The sequence below is a fragment of the Pan troglodytes genome, chromosome X, assembly GCF_028858775.2.
Source record: "Pan troglodytes isolate AG18354 chromosome X, NHGRI_mPanTro3-v2.0_pri, whole genome shotgun sequence".
Classification (NCBI taxonomy): domain Eukaryota; kingdom Metazoa; phylum Chordata; class Mammalia; order Primates; family Hominidae; genus Pan; species Pan troglodytes.
The window spans coordinates 113,023,215-113,039,472 of NC_072421.2; positions in this window are offsets into that span (position 1 = coordinate 113,023,215).

Genomic DNA, 16,258 nt, shown 5'->3' on the forward strand with positions numbered 1-16,258 from the left:
CCAGACTCCAAGTGCCTGTTCCTTCCTGGTGTTCAGCCACTGCATTGATCCTCCATGGGGGCCTGCCACACACTGCTCTGGTGAGGCATCCCACCGGGGCAAATGCCTACCCGGGAGCGCTCTCAGGATCCGGGTCGCTCGGGCTGGTCGGAGTCTCCAGCAGGGATGTTCCACAGGGCAGGCTTAAACCGCCTAAGGAGCTGCCTCGACCATCCACCAATAACCTCGCTTCCCGGTCAGGGAACCAAGACATATAGCAGGACGAGCCGCAGACAAAACTCCTCAGACACCCAGTTAAAAAAGGAAGGGGTTTATTCGGCTGGGGGCATCAGCAAGACTCCTGTCTCAAGAGCAGAGCACCCCAAGTGAGCAATTCCTGTCCCTTTTAAGGGCTCACAACTCTAAGGGGCTGCGCGAGAAGTTCATGATTGATTGAGCAAGCAGGGGGTACGTGACTGGGGGCTGCATGCACCGATAATTAGATCGGAACAAAACAGGATAGGGATTTTCACAGTGCTTTTCTATACAATGTCTGTAATCTATAGATAACACAAGCGATTAGGTCAGGGTCGATCTTTAACTACCAGGCCCAGGGTATGGCACCGGGCTGTCTACTTGTGGATTTCATTTCTGCCTTTTAGTTTTTACTTTTTCTTTTTTTGGAGGCAGAAATTGGGCATAAGACAATATGAGGGGTGGTCTCCTCCCTTACCCTTTGGGAACTCAGATTGGCCTTATGGTGGCCTCTCTTTCCTTGAGGGACACAACAGGTCCTGGATGGGGGGAAAAAAGATGTTATGAGAATGCAGACCTAGAAGCATTAGCTTTGCCTGGAAGGGTTAGAGAAATCATTTCCAAGGATATGCCATTTGATGTGGGACTTGAAGGATAGTTAGGTATCTGCTAGATTAAAAAGGAATGTGAGAGCAGGCCTCAGAGAGGAACAGAGGGTAAATGATGAGTTACTGTTTACCAGTAGTATGTGCCAGGCACTGTATTAGGTGGTTTATATGTTATATTTTATCCTTCACTCAATAACAATTTATTAAGCATGTGCTATATACCTAGCACTATGTTGAGGTGCCAATTGTCTGAATTTTCCCATGAAGATACCAAGGCACACAGAGATGAAGTGACTTTTCCAAAGCTACAGAGATAGTAAGAGATAAACACAGATTTAAACCAAATTCTGACTCTCTCCTAAACACATGTTTTCAATTCCACTCTCCCAAGCTGGATTATATAGGTATACAGGCAAATTTGGGAAATAATGAAATATCTGGTGTGGCTAGAATATATAAGGGAATGTGGGAGTTGAGGGAGGGGGTGAGGAGCAGCTGCAGAAAATCTGTGGAATGTTTCACTAATTTGCATGTTAATGTTTCAATATCTGATCATTTGCATTTGATTTTAGAAAAAGAAATAATTCCTTTTTTCCTGCCTTTCTGAGAAGATCCTGGAATAGGTACAATAATAACTTAAGTTTTTAAAAACTTATGACCCCATAATGTGGAGGGGGAAAAACAAAACAAAACAAAAAGGAATTAAAATCGATTATCAATGCAATCATTTTTTACTTGCAATTACTTTAAAACATCATAAGTCATGAATATTTATCACCTTGCTTTCCAGACAATATACCAGGACCCAACCAATGATAAGAGAACAGCTGTCTGAAGCAAATATGCAGAAGAGTACGAAATAAAAACGACAGCTTTCATGTTGAATCATAACTATATTGTGTTTGGAGAGTTCCATGTTTTCTTATTCCAGAAAACATTGCCAAAATCTGCATATACCTTGAAAACTCATTACCTATAAAATTAAATCTTGTTAAATGATCTATAAATGTGTTGAGTAGTGTTACAAAATAAAAGGAAGTGTTTTGCAATTAAGATTGAATTTTTAAGCAGTACAAACCAACAGTGATTTCACGATATTTCTTTTCTTTTTTTTAAGTAGGAGTCTCAGGCTGGGCATGGTAGCTCACGCCTGTAATCCTAACACTTTGGAAAGCTGAGGTGGGTGGATCACTGAAGGCCAGGAGTTCAAGACCAGCCTGGCCAACATGGTGAAACCCTGTCTCTACTAAAAATACAAAAAATTAGCCAGGTATGGTGGTACAAGCCTGTAATCCTGGCTACTGGGGAAGCTGAGGCACGAGAATCACTTGAAGCCAGGAGGCAGAGGTGGCAGTGAGTCAAGATCACACCACTGCACTCCAGCCTGAGACGCAGAGCGAGACTCTGTCTTAAAAAAAAAAAAAAAAAAGTAAGTAAGGAAGGACGAACGGAAGGAAGGAAGGGAGGGAGGGAGGGAAAGAGGGATGAAGGAAGAGAGAGAAGAAAGAAAGAAAGAGAAAGAAAGCAAGAAAAGAAGAAAAAAGAAAGAAAGAAAGGAGGGTGGGAGGGAGGGAAGGAAGGAGAAGAAGAAAGAAAGAAAGAAAGAAAGAAAGAAAGAAAGAAAGAAAGAAAGAAAGAGAAAGAAAGAAAAGAGTCTTGCTCTGTCACCCAGGCTGGAGTGCAGTGGCTCTATGACAGCTCACTGTAGCCTCCAACTTCTAGGCTTGAGGGATCCTCCTGACTCAGCCTCCTGAGTAACTAGGACTACAGGTGTGCACCACCATGCCCTGCTAATTTTTTTTTTTTTTTTTTTTTTGGCAATTACACTCTTTATTTTCTTTTTTTTTTTTTTATTAATTTATTTATTTTTATTGATCATTCTTGGGTGTTTCTCACAGAGGGGGATTTGGCAGGGTCATAGGACAATAGTGGAGGGAGGGTCAGCAGATAAACAAGTGAACAAAGGTCTCTGGTTTTCCTATGCAGAGGACCCTGCGGCCTTCCGTAGTGTTTGTGTCCCTGGGTATTTGAGATTAGGGAGTGGTGATGACTTTTAACGAGCATGCTGCCTTCAAGCATCTGTATAACAAAGCACATCTTGCACCACCCTTAATCCATTTAACCCTGAGTGGACACAGCACATGTTTCAGAGAGCACAGAGTTGGGGGTAAGGTCACCGATCAACAGGATCACAAGGCAGAAGAATTTTTCCTAGTACAGAACAAAATGAAAAGTCTCCCGTGTCTACCTCCCTCTACACAGACATGGCAACCATCCGATCTCTCAATCCCTTCCCCGCCTTTCCCCCGCTTCTATTCCACAAAACCGCCATTGTCATCATGGCCCATTCCCAATGAGCTGCCGGGTACACCTCCCAGACGGGGCGGTGGCCGGGCAGAGGGGCTCCTCACTTCCCAGTAGGGGCGGCCGGGCAGAGGCGCCCCTCATCTCCCGGACCGGGCGGCTGGCCGGGCGGGGGGCTGACCCCCCACCTCCCTCCCAGACGGGGCGGCTGGCCAGGCAGAGGGGCTCCTCACTTCCCAGTAGGGGCGGCCGGGCAGAGGCGCCCCTCACCTCCCGGACGGGGCGGCTGGCCGGGCGGGGGGCTGACCCCCCCACCTCCCTCCCGGATGGGGCGGCTGGCCTGGCGGGGGGCTGACCCCCCCACCTCCTTCCCGGACCGGGCGGCTGGCCGGGCAGAGGGGCTCCTCACTTCCCAGTAGGGACGGCCGGGCAGAGGCGCCCCTCACCTCCCGGACGGGGTGGCTGGCCGGGCGGGGGGCTGACCCCCCACCTCCCTCCCGGATGGGGTGGCTGGCCTGGCGGGGGGCTGACCCCCCACCTCCTTCCCGGACCGGGCGGCTGGCCGGGCAGAGGGGCTCCTCACTTCCCAGTAGGGACGGCCGGGCAGAGGCGCCCCTCACCTCCCGGACGGGGCGGCCGGCCGGGCGGGGGGCTGACCCCCCCACCTCCCTCCTGGATGGGGCGGCTGGCCGGGCAGGGGGCTGACCCCCCCACCTCCTTCCCGGACGGGGTGGCTGGCCGCATGCCCTGCTAATTTTTAAAATTTTTTGTAGAGACAGGAGTCTCGTTTTCCTGCACAGGCTGGTTTTAAACGCCAGGCTTCAAGCAATCTTCCCCCTTCACCTCCCAAAGTGTTGGGATTACAGGCGTGAGCCACCTACTGGCCTCCTGGTATTTCTATAAAGCCTTCAGGGCAATCATTGAAATTACCTATTTTAGGGATCCTGGAAAAGAACTGTACCTTGCAATGAGATTTAAGATATTGGTTTTAAGTTCGTAGATGTTACTGTTTAAGCAAATACTTTCCATGGAGTACCAAAGCATTACAATTAATTTGATGGTTTATAATAGGAATAAGTGAAAATATAAAAATTAGCTATGAGCATAGCACTTTCATTTTATATAATTTTTAAATAATTAAAAATCTGTGTATTTCTTGAATTTATATAATACTTTACGCTTTCATACACATTATAAATTATGTATCAGTTTCCCTTTTAGAAATGAAACTCTTATTTCTAATTATTTATAAAATGCTATAAGGCATCTGGAAAAAATTACAGTACTACTGATAAGCATTCAATTAGCCCAATTTTCTGACCTGCACTTTGGAAGCTGAGCTGTTCCAAATCTTCAGAGCCTTTTCCTTCCTCCACAAAAAAAAAAAAAAAAATGGGTTGATATAAATGTTAATGAAGGTATTGATTCATTTTTAAAAAATAATATATTTAATTCAAAATGGAAAACAAGGCACAGGAAAGACCTTAATGTTCTGAATCATTTCTGGTAAAAAAAAAAAAAAGATACATATTACTATTTTAAATATTGCAAGAGAAATTCAAAAGAAGAAAGAATCCTTGACAACTGGTTCTCATCTTGCACATCCATTCTGTGCATCTGGGGAGCTCCAATACATAAGTATACGTTGCTGGGAGCTAGGAGAGGCTGGTATTTACATTCAGATTTAAGGGAAGTATTGCCAACCCTTTGCAATCTGTTACCTATGCTTCTCTCCTTTGTGGGATTTCTCTTCTGTAAAAGCTGAAATTCACACTAATCCAGAGCGATTATGCCATTTTAATGAGCAGTACCTGCTTTGATGAAGGTAAAAAAGAAATTGGAAAGGTTATTAAAAAGCTGCAATTTATTTATCAGCTTTGATGAAGAGAAAAGAAAGGATCTGTTCCTTTAACAGAACAAAAAGATCGTATATACTCAAAGATCAGGTAAGGGAGAAAGGAGACTTAAGGAAGCAAAGCAAATGAAGCCTTTCCATTGTGTGGCAGAATTACCTGACAAGGGACTTCTTTGCAGACATCGAATTGTTCCTAATGATGTGAATAATTTACTCCAGCCTCCCAAGGAATAATAGAGTGACTTTCATGTCTCTTACAATCAGAGTTATTAATTAGACAGCAGGTTCAAGGAGCAGCTCAAATAAAGAATCTTTGCATTCTGTGATCTGTCTGGGGTACTGTCTCAAAACTAACAAATCATCTCTCCACTGAGGTGCTATTCAGATTTTCTATGCCTTACCTTGCTTCCTCATCAACCCCTTATCTTGGATTAGATCCTTAAGGCTTGGATTTTTCATTTCCTTTGGTTGACAAGGTTCCTGACCTTGGTCAGTCCAGTACTGGCCCTATACTTCTGCGTAGGTGCAAGACTTTGAAACACACTTATACCCTACTGAGCCAGTACCCTACTGTTGACGTCACTTCTATAGAACACTGACAGCTGAAAGGGACTCCACCCTACTACATGACATCCGTTAGGGAAATGTCTCTGAAGTGCATCATTATGTAGTATATTTGCAAAGCCACATTTAAAAAGGAAATATATAAAAAGAAAATTATAATCCTCAAAAGGCCACCTGTTAAAGTAACTTTATAAAAGGACTTGAAAAAGCAAAGTTAGGGCAAGTCATTTTGCTGTTGCAGGGCTCAGTTTTACTCATCTGTACTGTGAGGGAAGTGGTCTATAATATTCCTTCTAATACAAATATCCCATGGTTTTAATTATCAAATTATTTTACTTTTAAAATTTGATGCTTCAAAAGACCCTAAATTAAGTAAAATTGAATGAAATGCCAGCCATATGCTTTGGGTGTTTTGCTTTTTATAACACATTAAATTTAGAATAAATTTAATTGGTTTAAAACTACCCCTCTAAAATGGTTTATGTGACCCATAATTCAGAGTTTATCAGGTAGAATAAGTTGGGCTATAATCATGTATTTTCTAAAAAAAAAAACTGGATAAATTGGCCGATCATGGTGGCTCACATCTGTAATCCCAGCACTTTGGGAGGCTGAGGCAGGCAGATCACTTGAGGCCAGGAGTTCGAGATCAGCCTGGGAGACATGGTGAAACCCTGTCTCTGCTAAAAGTACAAAAATCATTAGTCCAGGCACGGTGGCTCATGCCTGTAATTCCAACATTTTGAGAGGCCAACGTGGGTGGATCACCTGAGGTCAGGATTTCAAGACCAGCCTGCACAACATGGTGAAACCCCATCTCTACCAAAAATACAAAAATTAGCCAGACGTGGTAGTGCGTGCCTATAATCCCAGCTACTCAGGAGGCTGAGGCAAGAGAATCGCTTGAACCTGGGAGGCGGAGGTTACAGTGAGCTGAGATTGTGCCATTGCACTCCAGCCTGGACAACACAGCAAAACTCCATCTCAAAAAAAAAAAAGCGAAAATTGGATATATTAAGCCTGCCTTTTAATACCATCTTCTGCTATTTTCTCATACCATATATTCTAATACAATATCTTCTAATATTGTCATCTAGGTAATTAGGTTTCAGCATATGAATTTTGGGGGAACATAAACATTCAGACCATAGCATGTAATAAAACATACATGCTTATCTAAGAGATTTATCACCAGCGAGCCAACCATTTTTTCAAGGAAGTGAGAAGAAAGGTGCAATCATTAATAGTGTTCCTTTGCCTTATTTTTTTAGATAAAAGTACAGTGAATGCTTCCTGTAAAATCCTTTGGTTCTAATCACAAACTGTAGAGTCAGACAAGAGATGGAATCATCCCACACACTCAGACATCTCAGCTCCTGCATTACCAGCAAAATGATCTTGGGCAAAAGTTACTTATTCCTTAAATCTTAGTTTTCTCATCTGAAAATGGGAAAAATAATGCTTTCGTTAATGAGATAGTTATTAGCATTAAATGAGATCATGTATATAAAGTTTCTAGTACAAGGCCTAGAAGAAGCTCAATAAGCAGTAGTTATAGTAGTTGCCATTTTATTCCTCTTCACTCCCTCCTACCCGCAAATTCGGCCATTGTGATTACATTCAAATTTGAAAGGCAAAAAAGAAGACAGAGTAGACAGCCATCCCATCAGTTGCTTGGTATGAAAGATTGTGAAGACCTAAGATTGTAATAATGAAAGAGTGCTAATTTCAATCTGTTTCATATCATCAGTCATAAACCAACTCCTAAATACCTCCTTGAGAACACAGCTCCATCCGGATGACAAGATCATATTGGAGCAAGAACAGTAATCCAGACAGGAGTCGACAGACTACAGCCTGACAACCCAAACTGTTGTTGTCCGTTCTTGTAAGTTTTATTGGCACACCATCATGCCCGTTTGTTTATTTATTTATTTATTTATTTTTGAGACAGACTCTTGCTCTGTCACCAGGCTGGAGTGCAGTAGCGTGATCTCGGCTCACTGCAACCTCCACCTCCAGAGTTCAAGCGATTCTCCTGCCTCAGCCTCCTGAGTAGCTGGGATTACAGGCACGCGCCACCATGCCCAGCTAATTTTTTGTATTTTTAGTAGGGATGATCTTCATCTCCTGACCTCGTGATCCGCCCACCTTGGCCTCCCAAAGTGCTGGGATTACAGGCATGAGCCACCATGCCCGGCTTTATTTATTTTTTAATTTATTTATTTTTGAGATGGAGTCTGGCTCTGTTGCCCAGGCTGGTGTGCAGTGATGCGAACTCAGCTCGCGGCAACCTCCGCCTCCCGGGTTCAAGCGATTCTCGTGCCTCAGCCTTCCGAGTAGCTGGGACTACAGGAACGTGCTACCGTGGCTGGCTAATTTTTTTTATTTTTATTTTTATTTTATATGTATTTGTTTTTGAGACAGAGTCTTGCCCTGTCGCCCAGGCTGGAGTTCAGTGCTGCAATCTCGGCTCACTGCAACCTCCGCCTCCTGGGTTTAAATGATTCTTGTGCCACAGCCTCCAGAATAGCTGGGACTATAGGTGCAAGCCACCAGGCCCAGCTAATTTTTTGTATGTGTAGTAGAGACGGGGTTTCACCATGTTAGCCAGGCCAGCCTCGAACTCCCAGCCTCAAGTGATCCGCCTCCCTCAGCCTCCCAAAGTGCTGGGAATACAGGCATGAACCACCATACCCGGCTGTTTGTTTATTTATTTATTTTTGAGATGGAGTCTTGCTCTGTTGCCCAGGGTGGAGTGCAATGGCACGATTTCAGCTCACTGCAACCTCTGCCTACGGGGTTCAAGCGATTCTCCTGTCTCAGCCTCCTGAGTAGCTGGGATTACAGGCATGCACCACCATGCCCTGCTAATTTTTGTATTTTTAGTAGAGGAGGGGTATCGTCATGTTGGCCAGGCTGGTCCCAAAATCCTGACCTCAGGTGATCCATCCGCCTCGGCCTCCCATAGTGCTGGGATTACAGGCGTGAGCCACCCGCCCAGCCTGTTTATTTAATTTTTATGGTTGCTTCCATAATGCAACATCAGAGTTGAGTAGTTGCAACAGACACTGTATGGCTTGTATGCAAAAATATTTACTATCTGGCCCTTTACAGGCAAAGTTTGCTAACTTCTGACTTAGGATAATCTTAGGCATATGATCGCATTTCACGTGGCGTCCTTTCCAGAGGACTCCCAAATATTTAAAACTTTTTATAAAGCCTTAATTAAACATAGTTTTAGGCCTACCCTATTCCAACCACCAAATGGGATTTAAGCTATGATAATGTTGCTCAGTGTATGAAAGGGAATGCCTCCCTGAATGAACAACTTTACATTCTATTTTCACCCTTGTTCAGGTGAATCTATGGCATTGATAAAGAAACAAACCAGTGAAAACATTATTGGTTCTGAATTATCAAAGAGATGTGTGTTGATTCAGAATGAAACTTCTTATCCTGAAACCTTCTGTGACACTTCCTAAGGAATTTCTTGGTTACTTAAACCAAATGTCCAATTATCTTTATAACCGCAAGTATTTATGAAAACTGTGGCATGATTTAAATACCTCGACCAATTTAGTCATATGGTAATTCAAACCTTTTTAAAAGTATCAGAGAAGCACTAGGTCACCTTTTACTGCCTAGGTTCTGTTTCTGGCTGATTTGATTTGTTTCAATTTTTTTTTTGTAATGTTTAATTTACATCTCTTTTGTAGTAAGTTAAAGCACTATGTTATTCTTTCAGTGACAGTGACAAAAATGGGAACATGCTAACCAAGAAGTGGATGAATTTATCTCCCAAGGCCCTTTTGATTGCATGAGTTTAGTTTCTTCCTTGCAATTACAGATCTTTTCATATCATATCCTCATTAGTATGGTTTTCCTTGTGCTTAATAGCCTAATTCTGTCAATCTCCTTCTCTTTTTGAATAGCAGCTATATAGAGATATGTTAAACTAAAATTTGGCCTGAGAAAGTCTTTGTACTTGTACACTCGAATTCTTAAGTATAAACTGCAACCTAACTTAGTAGGTAAACAAACTGAAAACCTAATTTAGGAGTAGGCTTCTATAACAATAGCTGAGTCTCAGCCAATCACAGCCGCCATACTTAAACAACCACTCACAGGCAGCCAGCTGTTCAAACCCTGCTCAAATAAGGCAAAGGCCCAGCTGTTTCTGCACTCGCTTCTGTTTTCTGTATGTCATTTTCCTGATTCTGTCCATAAATCTCCTCTGACCATGGGGCAGCCCCAGAATCTCTGAATCTGTTCTGATTCTGGGAGCTGGCTAATTCTCGAATCGTTTTTGTTTTTCTTGCTCAGTTAAATTCTGTTAATTTTAACTTGCCTAAAGTAACAGATCTAATTCGCATACCATATAGATCACCAATTAAAATTGTACAATTCGATAGTTTTAAATTTATTCATATAGTTATGCAACCGCCACTACAATCTATTTTAGAATATTTTCGTTACCCCAAAAAGGAACCCCACTAGCAGTCACTCCTCATTTCCCCCCAATTGCCCATACCCCCAGTCCTAGGCAACCACTAATCTACTTTCTGTCTCTATGGATTTTTCCCTTTTTGTACATTTTATATAAATGGAATTATACAATATGTAGTCTTTTGTTACTGGCCTCTTTTCACTTAGCATAATGTTTTCAAGGTTCATCCATGGTGTCACACTGTCAATCTCTTTTTAAAGTCATTATTTTGCATACTTAGTAAACACAGACCCAAATATTTAACTATAAGCATTCTTGGTAGAATAAACAGTTATAGCATTTAAATATCTGATCATATTCTCTCTCTCTCTCTCTCACACACACACACACACACATAATGCAGGTAGACACTCATAAATTCACCAAAATTTGGCCTCACATATTCAGAAATCAGTTAAACGCAATAGACTGGACATGACTGTTTCTTTAGAAGTCTGGCTAGTGCTGTGGAGAATTATGGATAACCCTTATAAATTTTAAAATGTGCACTACAATTTATTCTGCAGGGTTGTTTGTATATGTTTAAAAGACTTTTTTCATAGGAAGCCTCCAATATTTCAAATTACATTCTAACAAAGGTTGAGGTTGAATATTTCACCAAAAAGAATGCTTTATAGCCCAGACACACAAAATGATAACATCAAGTTGTATGTGCTAGTGCACTCACCTACCTTAAATTCTGTGTAAGTTACAGGCATGTTATTAATAATACTTCCTTAAAAGCAAAATGTGATATGTGCCAATTAATTACGTAAATCTCATTGAGGGAAGGATTATTATGGCTCTAACTAAAGCAACTGTCAAAATTACTGTAACCTGGCCAGGCACGGTGGCTCATGCCTGTAATCCCAGCACTTTGGGAGATGGGTGGATCACTTGATATCAGGAGTTTGAGACCAGCCTGGCCAACATGGTGAAACCCAGTCTCTACTAAAATACAAAAATTAGCCGGGTGTGGTGGCGCACCTGTAATCCCATCTACTCAGGAGGCCCGAGAGTCGCTTGCACCCAGGAGTCGGAAGGTTGCAGTGAGCCGAGACTGCATCATTGCACTCCAGTCTGGGTAACAGAGCGAGACTCCGTCTCAAAAAAAATTAAATTAAATTAAATTAAAAAAAAAAAAAACCGGACAAACAAAATTACTGTAACTAAAAGCAAGACCTTCTGTAACTTGGCAGTTTAATTAATGTAAGACAAGAAAGATTCACAAGTCTTTTCTTTTATTTTCCTTCCCTCCTTCCTTCTCTCCCTCCCTCTCTCCTTCTCTTTCTCTCTCTCTCTTTCTCTCTCTTTTTTTTTTATTATTATACTTTAAGTTCTAGTGTACATGCACACAACGTGCAGGTTTGTTACATATCTATACATGTGCCATGTTGGTGTGCTGCTCCCATTAACTCTACATTTACGTTAGGTATATCTCCTAATGCTATCCCTCCCCCCTCCCCCAACCCCAGGACAGGCCCCGGTGTGTGATGTTCCCCTCTCTCTTTTCTTTTCTTTCTTTCCTTTCTTCCTTTTGCTTCCCTCTTTCCCTCCCTCCCTCCCTCCCTTCCTTACTTCCTTCCTTCCTCCTTTCCTTCCTTCCGTCTTTTCTTTCCTTCTTTCAACAGGGTCTTACTGTGCTTTCCAGGCTGGAGTTCAGTGGTGATATCATAGCTCACTGCAGCCTCAACCTCCCAGCCTCAAGTGATCCTCCAACTTCAGCCTCCCAAGTAGCTGGAACTACAGGCATGTACCACGACCATGTCCAGCTAATTTTTGTATTTTTTGTAGAGACTGGGTTTTGCGATGTTGCCCGGGCTGGTCTCAAATTCCTGGGCTCAAGTGATCTACCCACTTCGGCTTCCGAAAGTGCTGGGATTACAGGCATGAGCCCAGCCCACAAGTCTTTTTAATCACTAAAGTAAGTGTTAAAAAAATATATTTTCTCTTTTAAAATTAAAATCTTTAAAATCTCACGTTAGTGAGATCCCAAGCAATCTTCCTTCCCATTGATGTTATCACTGCACCTTTGTGGTAGGCAAATCCTCAGTTTTTCTTTTGCAGATAAGGAAGTAGAAGCCTGGAAAGAAAGCCCAAACTCAGAAACTTACCTAAAGCGCTCCCATTTTGCTTTCTTATGTTAAATTAAGTTTAGCCTGGTTGGGTGTGGTGGCTCAGGCCTCTAATCCCAGTAGTTTGGGAGGCCCAGGCAGGTGGATCACTTGAGCCCAGGCGTTCAAGTCCAGCCTGGACAACATGGCAAAACCGCGTCTCTACCACAAAAAAAAATTAGTTGGGTGTGGTGGCACGAGCCTGTAGTCCCAGCTGCTTGGGAGACTTGAGGTGTGAGAATCACCTGAGCCTGGGAAATTGAGGCTTCAGTGAGCCATGATCGTGCCACTGCACTCCAACCTGGGTGACAGAGGGAGACCCTGCCAAAAAAAAAAAAAAAAGTATTTCCATACATAGTGAACTGTAACCTAAACAGATGTGTAAACACACTGTAACCCTCACTTGTAAAAATTACTGAGTTTTGGCGAATAAAAGCAGCCAATTGTTCAAATTGAGTTCAAATAAAGCAAATGCCAAGGTGTAACCAATCCAGCTATTGCTGTACCCCACTTCCATTTTCTGTATGTCACTTTTCTTTTTCTGTCCATAAATTCTCTATGAACATGTGGCAGCACCAGAGTCTCTCTGCACCTAGTCTGGTTTGGGGTGGCTGCCCCATCGTTCATTGCTCAATTAAACTATGTTAAATTTAATTTGTCTGAAGTTTTTCTTTTATCACTTCCTAGGAATGAAAATGGTTTTCATTTCTACTTGCCTATATCAAGTCTTACCCATCTTTGTCAAGCCTAGCTCAAGTTCCATTGCACAAAGGATGCCTTCTACAACTGCTTTAGCCCTATTATTCTCATTCTTTTCAGCCTACCTACGGTGCTTCTTATATATTCTATCCTGAATTGTTTTTTCATTATTACAGTTATGTGGACTTTGATCTTGAATTAATATTAGACTATTAATTCGTTGTGTTTTGAGACCATACTTTTTCTATGTTGCTTATAATAGTTATCTGATTGATTAATTAGATATTTAACACCCAGAAAGTCGGGAGGGGGGAGGGTGACACTTTAATTTTGAGCATTTCCAGTGATGATAGTGATCTTTGTTAAATCTATATATTATAAAGTCCATACTGATTAAATATGTCCTAATCCTATTAAAGAGACTTCAATTAATTTTTTGTTTTTTATTTTTTAATTTTCTTATTCTCAGATACTGATAATTATTTTTTTTTAACAAGTGAAAATCTGAAATAAGCTTGGACATGTCAGAGTAATTTCTTTATGTGAATGTGCGTGTAAGATAGTTGGCCTGCATTAGCAGGCATTCAGATTCATAATAATCTTTAGGTTTGAAAAATATTTGACAATTGCCTATTCACTATTAATATTCATGTCCTATACATGTGTACATTTTGAGTTGGAAACATAAAAACACTTCACTAATAAACAGTGGTAATAACTGTTCAAATCTGTATCCTATGAATCAAAAAAAAATTAATAATTGTCCAGGTCTTCCAAGATTTCCTCTATGCCAAATATTTTAAGTATGAGAGAAACCTTTAAAATCATACTTAATTTTAATAAAAATGTCATCTCACAGCACACTGAATAAAAAGAGGGATTAGGATCAATCCAAGAACCTAAAATATCACAACATGGAATAGAATTATCCATGAATTAACAAGATGATTTAAAAAAGGATAATTCCTTGAAAATAATCTGATAAAATAAAATACAATTAATTAAAACAGATTAGTACACAATTGTACATTTAGAGACTGAGAAAACAATTAGGTGTGTTAGAAAAATGATTTAGTATTGAACTGATCAAGATTCTTTAAGTTATTCCTGGCTTATATAAAGTTTATGCAGCAAAATCATTTTTTAATAGACTACAGAAAGGAGGTTTTAAAAAAATTGATAAAAATTATCCCAGACGGGGTGAGGAAAAAGAAGAAAAAAATAAAATAAAATAAAATAAAATAAAATAAAATAAAATAAAATAAAAAATGGATAAAAAGTTCAAGCCAGTGGTCAGGCATGGTGGCTCACCTCTGTAATCCCAGCACTTCGGGAGGCCAAGGCAGGTGGATCACCCGAGGTCAGGAGTTCGAGAGGAGCCTGGCCAACATGGTGAAACCCCATCTCTACTGAAAAAACAAAAATCGGCCGGGTGTGGTGGCAGGTGCCTATAATACCAGCTACTTGGGAGGCTGAGGCGGGAGAATCGCTTGAACCCGGGAGGCAGAGGTTGCAATGAGCTGAGACTGCGCCGTTGCACTACAGCTGGGGTGACAACAGTGAAACTCTGTCTCAAGGAAAAAAAAAAAGTTCAAACCAGCAATGACATGTTAAGAATAAAGAATTAAAAATGGATAGAAGAGGAAACTGACAACTTACTCTAGGAAAATTTCAGGGAAAATTTTAGACTATGTACACATAATACATTGTGAGCTAGACTGGGGAGAGTGTTGGGCAGAACAATAGGATAAAGAGCAAGAAAAAGGGGGATGTGCGTATCAAAAGGAGGAAAGAAAAGTAGTTTGGACAGACAAAAAATCTAAGAGAGATATTGGCGCCTTCTTATGATATCAGCGGAGGACAGGAAGAATAAATGGTTTTCAAAATTTTGTGATATTGACTTTAAGTGATTTATTACAAAGGCATTAGGATCGAAAATTGGAAATGGAAGGAAAGGTAAAAACTCTTAGGTTGCTGATTCACAAGGTCTGTGAGAATCCTATATATATTAATAGCTTTTTGTTGCTGTTGTTTAACAAGAATAGACATAAAATAACCATTAGTTCAGCAAACATTTACTGAACTCCTATGTGTCAGGCACTATGCAAGTCACTGTCAAAATAAATTAAAGCCTATAAGCAGGTGGAGGGAACCCTGACAAACATCTGTGCAGGCTTTTTGATACAGATAAGAAAACAATCAACTTTGGGTTACTTCGTGAATGATCCTCTATGAGGTAAATTGATGGCATGAAAAATTATAAAGAAATGCTGTTTAAGAGCTTTGAGCCTGAGGATCCTTTCTTCCAGCAAAATGCTAAATTTGAAAAGATCCTTTAGATTCTGGGCAACACAAAGGTAGCTTAGTTACATCAAACTGGCTGGGTATCTTAATAGTATTCATTAAAATGGAGTTCTACCTGGATTATATAGTGGAGCTTGTTAAACAGGAATCTCAGCTAGCATCCAAATAGGTGCTTCTGTGTTTAGGGTGTGTTTTATCTGTTGGAAAGTTACTGAGGCAATGAGAACTAATGCCATCAGCTAGGTACACTGCAGCTTTGAAACTATGGACTATTGCATTTCAATTAAAATGACATTTCTTGACTGAATTCTGACATCCTCAGTGATAGTGGTGAATGAAGACTTTTATCAAAGTATAGATTCTATTAAGTTTTTTAAAAATTTTATTAATTTTTTTTGTAGAGATGAGGTCTTGCTATGTCGTCCAGGCTGGTCTTGAACTCCTGGCCTCATGCAATCCTCCCACCGCACAGCCTCCCAAAGTGCTGGATTACAGGCGTGAGCTTCCCCATTTGGACCAATGTAAGCTTTTTTGAATTAAAAACAGGAACTGTAAATAGCATATACGTAGGATTCTTAATATTTTTACTTTAAATTCTAGAATTTGAAAAACAAACTAAAATTGAATACAACGTAATTGAGACAAATATATCTGCACTGGAAAATTTAGCTTACAGAGTCCCTTCATGCTATTGCTCAGTCTGTAATTTTAAGTTTAAGAGCAGGTGGAAGCTCTTCAGCGGTGACCGACAGACACCATAAAAGGTAGAAAACTGAAAAAGCCTATTTCCTGTATCTAAAAATTTTTTGTAAAGAATTCCAGAAGTCACACCAAACCTTTGGCCAATTACTGAATGCTAGAAATCTCATTTGGGAGCTTACTGTAAATGTGTGTGGCAATGCACTGACTCCATGTTCAATCCAACGCCAACATGTTGAAATCAGTATTTTTGTGCTGGCCCAAACCTGAACCAGTAGAAAATCTCCCATAACAGAAATTCAATGTTTGTGAAAGCATGATTGCCCTCCCATTTCTTTTTCACCTTCCTGTGCCTTTCATAAGTTCTTCCAGTTGGTTAATCATTAAT